General features: G+C 31.1%; 1 protein-coding gene across 2 annotated transcripts in view; it reads left to right on the top strand.

The window, feature by feature from the left end:
- Window positions 1–281: 281 nt before the first annotated feature.
- Window positions 282–10,320, top strand: part of LOC129229195 (DNA-directed RNA polymerase II subunit RPB1-like) — a 39,886-nt gene continuing 29,847 nt past the window's right edge. For both annotated transcript variants that reach the window (XR_008581071.1, XM_054863463.1), the window contains exon 1: window positions 282–409. The gene's annotated coding sequence lies outside the window, so the exon portion shown is untranslated. The remainder of the gene's footprint in view (window positions 410–10,320) is intronic.

Raw genomic sequence — 10,320 nt, 5'->3', positions numbered from 1 at the left:
ATTTTCGCTCTTTGCTTTGCTTTTGCAATAATGCAGACATTGGGATGGTCGTCAAGTTTTGGCATGTGTAATTTTGTTTTCGTTGGGAATATTGCTTCCTCGTTAGGCATGGGGAGGGATCAGAATTATAAGAAAAATATAGAAGAAAGTTTCGTGATGGCCACAACATACTAGTTAATAAATGAGGTAAAACAGATAAACGTAGAAGAAGAGTAACTTACGTTGAGCCAATCTTGTGCAATACTTTGACGCATGCGCTATGAGGATTTATTTCCCTTCTCGTTGCGCTGAAGGCTGGATCACCGATTCTCATAGAACCGTCGACCGCCACGAATGGCGGTGAGAGGTGGCTGATAATAAGTTAAAATTTATGCTTGATAGTTTGTTGTGACTGTCACATAAACAAACAGTAAGTACACCAAAGTCCACATGATATTTTAATTATATGACAATGTACGATTCGTAAATGTAATCCTTTGTATTTGAAATAATTTAAACATTGGGCAAGTTGTAGATAAGCCGCCATTTTGTTGAAATTTTTATAATTGAATTAAAATTTAAAATATCGTGTTTGCTAGATGGATGATGAGCATTATTATTTTTCAAAACGATTGTTGTTATTAATAATATCGATACGGTCGTTAAGTTTTCTTGGTTTTTTCCAAATCTCCTGCTTTTATTTGATTACGCAATTGAATATGTCATGATTTCAGTTTCGAAGTGTACACAAATGTTTTCAGGTATATATTTCATTTTCCATGAACAGTATCAGCAACAAAGGAAATCAGTATGTTTAATTCGAGAAACATGCCGAAGTTTCATAAAAGAAAAATGTTTACCAATTATAAGAACAAATGTATAATAGAGATACAATGTTTAGGATCTGATTTATTCAATACGTTTACAAATTGAAGTTTATGTTTATCTAGGTATGGATTATATTCGTCATTTGTAACAGTAATTTTTGGTAAATTATGAAACTGATATATAATATCATGGCTACCTAAAAGTAGAGCTATCGAAATTTGGCTACGTTTTTTAGGATGCTGTCGTATTATAAATCAGTTGATCAATGATATTATAGACCAGATTTGCATGAAATATCACACATATCTGTCAAACTAAATAATTAAGAAGCAAGATTAAATTTCGTGATTTATTTGTATTTTAGCTTTCATTCTGAACCCAGAATGAATTCTGGGGACCACTCCATTATAATCCATTTAATTGCCTCCATTATAATTGCAAGGAAAATGAGACTTGAATTTATTTTGTTCAATTTTACAATTACTATTTTCTGAATTAATAAATATTTCTCTACCAGTTAGTGATAGTAAAAAAGAACCTCTTATGAACCAAACAAGTGTTATTTTTATGAGTTTTGTATTTTCAAGTTGGTTTGACACAATAAAATAGGAGCCTTGCATATATCGACTACAATTCTGCCTTCCATATAGAGAAGATCACCCTTTTGTGTCATAAAATTGTTTTTTCTGACTTGATGCTAGACTTGAATTTTAAATAATTTTAATGACCCCAAACCCCCCTGCACCAAGATGAATTATTAGCCTGATATGTCTGTGACTAGCTCCTATTCCGATGAACTAATTTTGATAATTCCTTTTCATTCACAAGCGACTTGATCGTCAATGTTCTTAGCTAGGTTTCATTGTTGTTAGACTTTAATTACTATAGATAATTAAAAATTGGAAATTAGCATCTTTTTCAATTTTAATAGTGAAAACTTAGTAACACATTTTCCACCTGTGTTTTAGAAACACGTTTCTGTCCTGACTATTTGACTCCAAATTTGAAACAAGCATTCTTAGTACCCTCCAAAACGACTGAACATACAGATGATCAGTTGTTATGGAGGTTTCCAGAAAATAACTTTTGATTCATAACGCTGAACATCATGGCCAGCATGGATCAGCTTCATATGGCCCGCATGGTGTAGGTTGCTGCTCTAGATTAGCGGTTGCCAATTTTAAAATTGCTAGCTAACAAATTCGCCACATTTTAACAGAGATAGCCAATTTTAAGCGTAAATTTAAGTTTTTTTGTAGAAAACTTCACTCAGAAAACTAAGAAATAGTTCTGTTTATTATGCAATAGAAGAGCTTATATTTGAAATACTCAGCAATATTGTAATCAAATAAACACTTAATAACAATACATAAGACATTTGAGTTCTCATTTTGGCATTATTATTTTTTTTCTTGAAGAATTTCTAAAATGTTTTTGAGGATTGAAAGGAACCCCTTTTTTTTACTTCCTTTTACAAAAAGGAAGTATTGTATTCGTGAAAAAAATTTCATTCAAAAATCTTCCTTAATTTCCATTTTTCTCACCACCGAATGAATGTTGAGTTTTTTTTCGACCTGACCTAGTGATGTGGATCGGGTAAATACCCAGTGGGTAGGTAAATATTTTTTGGGTATTCACCCGGGTATTTACCCAAGGCCTGGGTAAATACCCAAAAACTGGGTATTTAATAAAAAATGCAAAAAAGCGAATGAGTTTTTTTTTTAAAATCTAAATATGAAATAATTGGTAAAACTGATATATACATATGTATTACACAGTTTATAATATTTTTTATTGGAAGACTTGAAGAAATCATGAAAGAAACATATCGTGAACCAAAGAACCTTTCTTTTCAATGTCATAATTGGAGAAGTATAAGCAATTCATTATGAACTTCTGGATTTCAAAATCACAATCTAGGTTCGTCATATCCAAAATGAAAAAAAAAGGAAGCATGAGGGATGTTTGGAAGAATAAACTGAGAAGTCATTAAGAAACTATGGTGTTATTTATTTTATTGATATTTAAGTGATATCATGGAAAATATAGAAACAGTTTTCACATTAATAAACAAAAAAAAACAGCAAAATTTTCTTTTCTGTTGCCTTGCTCATTTGCATTTGCTCCCCTGTAGGGTGGGAAAATAAATATTTTTTTGGGTATTTATCCGAAGGCAGGGTAAATCCCCTAATAATTGCGCATTTTGCAAAAAATTTTTAGGTAGTATTAAAAGATGACTATTATCTTTTTTAAACATAAACCCTAAAATAAAAGATTAAAAATTTTAAATGTTTATGTATATTATGTGTGTGTGTGTGTGTATATATATGTGTGTGTGTGTGATACAGAATACACCTGAACAATTGAACTAAGTTTGGAGGAAATTTCTGCATAAGATATAAGTAAATAAATTGTAATAATAAATTGAGCGACATTTCGATGTCATGCAGGGACATATTATTGGGTTATAAAAGACTAGGACCTTAAAAAATTGATGATTGCTTTTTTTTTTTGTAACCGGTTAAGCTTTTTTCTTTTTGTAGAATGGCTTTTTACATCTGAAATTTGGCTATCAACATTGATTAGGCATATCCAACACATTTAATGTGAATATCATATTAGATTGCTAAGCTGTTTCACAAAATAATTCTTTAAATATGTGATCAAAATACAATTTTTGGGCAAAAATTTATTGTTTTGTATATGGTTGGTTGTATATATACATAATGGAATACATACAGAAAAGTATTTTAGATGAATATAAATTTTTGAAATAAATACCCAGGTATTTACCCATTTTGGGTATTTACCCAGGTATATACCCTGGGTATTTACCCCTAAAAATAAATACCCGGGTATTTTACATCACTAACCTGACCACACGCGGATATATGCCTAGGAACATACAGACACCAGAAATATCCATTTTGACGATTTCCGAGTTAATTACAACGAGTTTTTTGTTGATGTATGTATCTCACGTATTTAAAAAACGGTATGTCCTAGAAAGTAAATTTGGTATGTAGATTCCTAGTGGGGTCTAGTTGTGCACCTTCCCTTTTGGTTGCATTCGGATGTTCTTAAGGGGGTCTCTTACACCTTTTTGGGGGGAATTCATTGTTAATTTCAATGTCAACTCAAGTGGTGATATAATTTTTCAAACACTTATCTATATATCAACAAGCTTTTGGCCGCCTAGTTTTGTCGCCAACTTGGCAAAAAATTTGGCTTTTTTTTTTTTTTGAAAATCTGGTTTTAATTTAGTCAATAATGATGATACTTTAAGAGTTAACCATTGAATCAGAATAAAATTGCCAATAATGGGGAAATAGGTCTGCGTAATGCGTTTTTTTGCTTTGGTTCACAAGAAACTAGGGGTGAAAATATTTAGTGTTTCCTTGTTCACACCAAGATGCTATTATCATTAAATTGGCGTAAAAGGAAGTCATGTGATGCACACATCAATTCGTTTTGTTGAAACTTGGGAATTTTCTGATTGCCAATACTTTTGACAGATCAGAGATTCTTTTGCTGAATTTATGATATATTCCTCGATGATACGGGGGCAAATGCATAGCGTAGGCCTTGATTTGAAATATACAATTTGAAAGAATTTTCTGCGCCTGGTAGAACTTGCTTCGAACCAGAACCAACATTTAGGGAATTGGGGGAAGGGGGTCAATTGATTCTCCTGAATTTGATCTTCTTAATTAGCATCATTAATCTTTAAAAACCCACACACAAAAAAAGTAAAATGTAAATTAAATGTTTCACAAAAATTTTAAATAATTCGCCAATGCGCTAACGTAGTTGTCTGGCAAGACTGGAGATAAGAAAAATGGATTTGGCAGATAAGTTTACATTTTAATAGTAGCTTTGATGGTATTTGAGCGTGTTGTTTTACTAATTTGGTGGATTAATTTTAACTTCAATGTCTTATTAGTATTTAGTGATTTTTTTACCAAAATTAATTTGGCTGAGTTTTTACATTTTAATGCAACTTTTGTAATGACTAGCACCAAAATTTTTTAACACTTGTCATGACCACGTTATTGTAACTGCCCATCAAATAAATTTTTAAAATGTCATTTTATTTAATTTCATTTTTTATTTTTGCATATGAAAGCACCGTTAAAATGTGAAGTAATAAATAAAAATTAGAGACGTACCGAGTACTCGGTAACTACTCGGTACTCGGCCAAATTCTGATCAGATACTCGGCCAATACCGAGTAGTTGCAAAAAATTAAATATTGTCCAAGACAGATACTAAAATTTACATAAAAAAGGGCAAGCATTATATTCTGCAATCATTTACAATTAAAATTTATAAGTCAAATTTAAATATTGAGATTAAAGTGAAGTTTGTAATGCTTCAGTGGAATAAATCTTTATTTTAATGTCCCCAAAGTTAATAAAACTTATTTATTAAAAATTACGCAAAAACGGTAAGTATAGAAAATATGGAATTTTTATATTAAAAAAGGATTTTTGCTACAAACAAAAAATTAGGTATAAAAAAAGGAAAAATGCCTTTGCTTAAAAAATAAAAGGAAATAAAACGTTAAAAGCACAGTGCAGGAACACTGCAGACACGCGTTTTGGCGTTACAAGGAATTCCTTTTTCAATGCACGAAATGGGAGTTCGTGGATTTAAAGGCATCCGACAAAAGTCGGATTTTTTTGTCAAATGTCTTTACATTCTTTAACTCACATGTTATGCACTGAAAAAGACGTTCCTTGTAACGGAAGGGGAGGGGGGCAGAAACACGTGTCTGCAGTGTTCCTGCACATTTGTTTTATCTGCTTTTAAAAATTATTTATGTTTGGCAGACTAGAACTATGATTGGTATACACTACCTCCTAACAGACACCCCTTAAAGGCGGACACTCCTCTTATGCGGACAATTTTTAATTCCCCAGTTCTATTGCAAATAACATTATTAAACCCCTGTCCTGCGGACACCTCTCTATTGCGGACAAAAAAAAATGTCCTGTTAGTGTCCGCATTAGTGGGATTTTACTGTTATTTGTTTTAATTCCAACTTGATTAATCATACCTTTTATTTATTTATTTTTAATTTTAAAAATAATTTTTTTTGTAAAATTTTTTGACACAAACAAAATTGTTTATGTAATGCGTAATTAAATTTCAGCAGGAATTTAGTTTTAAAAACTATTATATGGACCAGGAGGTCAATACTACTATTCCAATAAGTTCAAAATTCATCACATGTGTGTCGGTGGTTCTTCTTAAAACATAATTGGTACTTGGTAACTCGGCTGAGTAGTCAAAGGCCGAGTACTCGATACTCAGACAAAGTGCTACTCGGTACGTCTCTAATTTCAACCATTCTTATCTTAATCTGGAAAATTTTATTAAAGTTTTTATCACAATGCATCTTATAGCCAAGAAACTCATACCGGAATTTTTTTAATTACTATTTTTTTGTATGAAGTATGAACTATTTATGTAACATGAACTATAAAATCTGAAGCCTTCTTTCTGCAGTACCAAATAGTAAGATTTTTTACTGTATTTTATTATTAAGTTCTTTTTCTGCTTTTACCTCCTAAAAATCTTGGACAATGATATGTTATTTTTTTATTTAGGTTTTACTTTTTACTTAATCTTATACAATTTGGTTTTACTATATAGTTACAGCATCAAAAATTAGCATTATATACGTGTCTAAAACATCAAAAAAACTAAGCGCTAACATTTTGGTGTCGCGAAATGGAGCCACGCGCTTTTCAGTCCTGGCCAATTTTTAGAGTGGCACTCATGTTGTTAAGGGATTTTTTTTAAAGTTTATTTCTGTTAAAGCCTTTTTCCAAAAGCCTTTTAAAGCACATGTTTGAAAAAAAATGGTTTTGGTTGGTTTCAGTTGGTGAAAAAAGCAAACTGCATTGTAAAAAATAAATGATTTAAAGCATTTTTTTTTGGCCTCTTTCATGTTTGAATATAAATTTGATTCTTTTTTCAAGGGTGAGTTAGGCAAAATAATTATTTGCAGAAAATTTTCCAGCTAGGATTTGTGTTTGCAGAAAGCTTTTCACTTTATCTAAGTCTGTGGATGACCCATTTTACAATTCCATAACTGCAATTTGCTAAACAATTGTTTTTAAAACACAACCACTTTTGTACATAAATTAGACTTTATTTTAAAAAACACTACGGGGACAACCCTGGAAACTCCTCTCCGTTCCCAAAACGTTGACTAAACCCTACTAAAACTGTTTTTAAAACTACAGTGCCAAAGCATGCAAGAGAACATTAGAAGCCCTCCCCTGCCAATCACTCAAAATAGGCTAAAAAAAATTTGCCCCAGCACTTATAAGCTCCACTCGCTGTCTCTGCCAATAACATTTATGTAGCTATTGCTTTATTATTACGTTTTGAGATAAATGTTGTCATATTAGGAAGGTAAAGAAAATTTCCCTGCTTAATCGAATAATATTTCTTGGAACCGACAATATTCGATTAAGCAGGGCAGACTGTAAGTGTTTTTATTTCTACTTGGCTCGTCTCTGGTATATGTTTTTAATCTACTAATGTGTTTCCAGTTCATTTGCAGAAAATAGATTCAGTGTTCGAAATTATTGGTGGTCCGCTGGTTCGAGACCAGTGAAAATTGCATTAGATCGCCATGACATAGTTCAGTTAATACTGATATGTATGATGTTTGTTTTTCTACTACATTAAAAGTATTCTGCTTGTATTGAACTTAAGTTGTACGTAGAATCGTAAATAAAGCTAAATGTTTTTATAATGTTATGTATTGTGCAGTTTATTGTTTACGCTAATTTTATCGATAGAATAAATTTACCGAACTCCGCTCCGCGGTTGTCAATTTAAATCACTGTCACTGTCTGAGTGAAGCATTTAAAATCGATTGAAAAATTTCGGACAAACAATACTAAAAAGCAGAAAAGCATTAATGGAATTTTTTTTTTTTTTCAATGGCATGCATTTAAAATGAAATAAAAAGTAGAGTAATTTATCCAAGCTTCATTTATATTGAAAACCCCACCATACAGTTTTAGAATTCTTACAGATTGTCTGGAAAATTTGATTGTGAGTTTTTAACAGTACAGTAAACTCCCGATTATCCGCAGAATTGGGTGGCACAAGTGCCGCAGATAATAAAAATCGCGGATAACCGCAAAAAGACTAAAATGGGGGACAAATCTGGTAAAAATTGTACTATCTCAAATTCTTAACTGTATTGATGCATAACACTTTCTGCAAACAGTGAAAATATATATAGAGTACAGTACAAATGTTTTGTATTTTTGCACAACCGAACTTAACATCAATAACAAACAAGTGTATGTACGATGAAGAACGCACAATAATAATAATAATAATAATAAAATTAAATCAAATCAATCAATCAAGCAAAAAAAACTGAGTGTAAATTTACAATTTTTCAAAAAAAAAAAAAAAAACAGCCACTGGTATTAGCTTTTTACTGCGAAAATATATGTTTGTGATTGTTGATTGATTCGCGAATAATTCGCCCCGCGGATAAACCGCTCGCGGATAATCGGGAGTCTACTGTATATATTTGTAAGCTTTAAGAAGGAAAAACATGGGTCGCATGCACTGCATAACTGTAAGTGATGTATGGCTATCAATAGCCATGTTTGCATAAACTTTTTCTACCCCAGAAAAAAATCTGCTTTTAATCACATTGCAGTTATTTCTCGGGTCCGGTGTGGATGTTTCTTCTTCTTTCTGTTATCGGCTGGAGTTAATGCATGGTCCGCCCCCCCCCCCCTCAGAATGCACTTTGCGAAATGAGTTTGATTGCTAGCTGGATATAGTAGCTAAGGATGCTGGATAACACCGCTGGGGAAAAAACCCTTTTTTTTTTGGACATAGGGTACAAGCTTTTTTTTGCATGTGAGCAGTGTATTTTCCAATCTTTTTTTTTTTGCAAAGGGATAATATTAAATTATAAATGTGTCAATTGTCTGTTGTGCTATCCCTATTTATTTCCCTTTAAAACTTACAAGTATTTTGACAGCTATTAAAAACTTACAATCACTAATGTTCCATTCTATCTGTTAGGAATTATGAAACAGTATGGGGGCTTTAAATCTATATGAAACTTGAAGAAAATATACTTCTTAGTTCATTTTAAAAACATGGTATATTAAAACTTTTTATTTCATTAATTTTTAAAGAATCAATGTATACAAATGTAATTTTTTTTTTATTCAACTCATTTTTCAGTATGTTAACACACTGCTATTCGTATATTTGTAACATATACAAAAGAAAAAGTAGTTTTAAAGGCACAATTGATTGTCTTTGATTAATTACTAGAGATGCACAGGTTGGTATTAGGTATACTGCTACTGTATGTTCTGCAGATAAACCAAATATATTTGATTCAGCCGAATACTTTAATATTCGGCAACCGAATAGAAAACATTTCATTCAATTATGTATAATAGTATAAAATTAATTTAAATTGTTTCTACTAATTTATCACATTCAAAATAATTTTAATGAAAGAGAGTTATCAGATGGTTAAATTTAAAATATTGTTGTTTTTCAATTTTTCTTAAAAATGACACATAACATCTTGTCATAAGACATATAACCTAAGAATTGCAAATTCGTTTAAATATGACTCAGTAATCAGTAAAAAAAAAACCTCATGATGTTAAACAGTAACAAGTATATAGTCAATTTATTGCCACTTAACAACTGCTAATTTTTCTTATGCAATATGCAGCTTAAAAGATAAAAACACTTGGATATTGCAGTACTTTCGTTTCTGAAGTCTTATACCAAAGTTTTCGAACAGACAATCTCTAAGCGTTATTTCTGCTGCCTGTGAAGACTTTTGGTAAAATAATTAGCAGATTTTATGTTTGTAAGCTTTAAGCCAGAAAAATAGTAGTTTTTGATAAAATCCATATTGAATGCTGTTCTACTAATGAATACTCAATTTTAATGATAAAATTATTTATCAGTTACTGAAGAGACTAAGATTTCATCAAAAATATAACAATTTAAATTTGCCAATAATTTTTTAATAATAATTTTTATTTTAGTATATTTTTAGTTCACAACATGTGAATTCTGACCTCCGTGGCATGTCACACACCTTGTGTGACTGCTTATGTTGCTTAATAACTTGTTTAATTAAAAGTATATACTTATTTATTTATTATTCCTTTCACAAGTGTCTCAAATACTAATTGTTTAAGCATATTTAAATTTTTAGTATTGTGTTTTAGTTCATTTTAGTAGGACAAAGAGTCATGTCACACAATAAATTCTCACCTCCGTTACCTAAACACAAAATGCCATTCTTCATTAACATGTGGCAGTAATGACATCAAATTTTATTTTTCATGATACAAGGGAGCCCCCCTTGTGTTTTCAGCCATAGTTGAAGTTGTGAGATTTTTGTCGAAAAACAAGGAGATGGATTTTGCTTTAAAAACTTAGTGTGGTTATTCTGACTTCTCACCTCCGTGAACTTGAATTTCA

Source organism: Uloborus diversus, chromosome 1 (genome assembly GCF_026930045.1).
Source record: "Uloborus diversus isolate 005 chromosome 1, Udiv.v.3.1, whole genome shotgun sequence".
Lineage (NCBI taxonomy): Eukaryota > Metazoa > Arthropoda > Arachnida > Araneae > Uloboridae > Uloborus > Uloborus diversus.
This window is presented reverse-complemented; position numbering and strand designations above follow the sequence as displayed.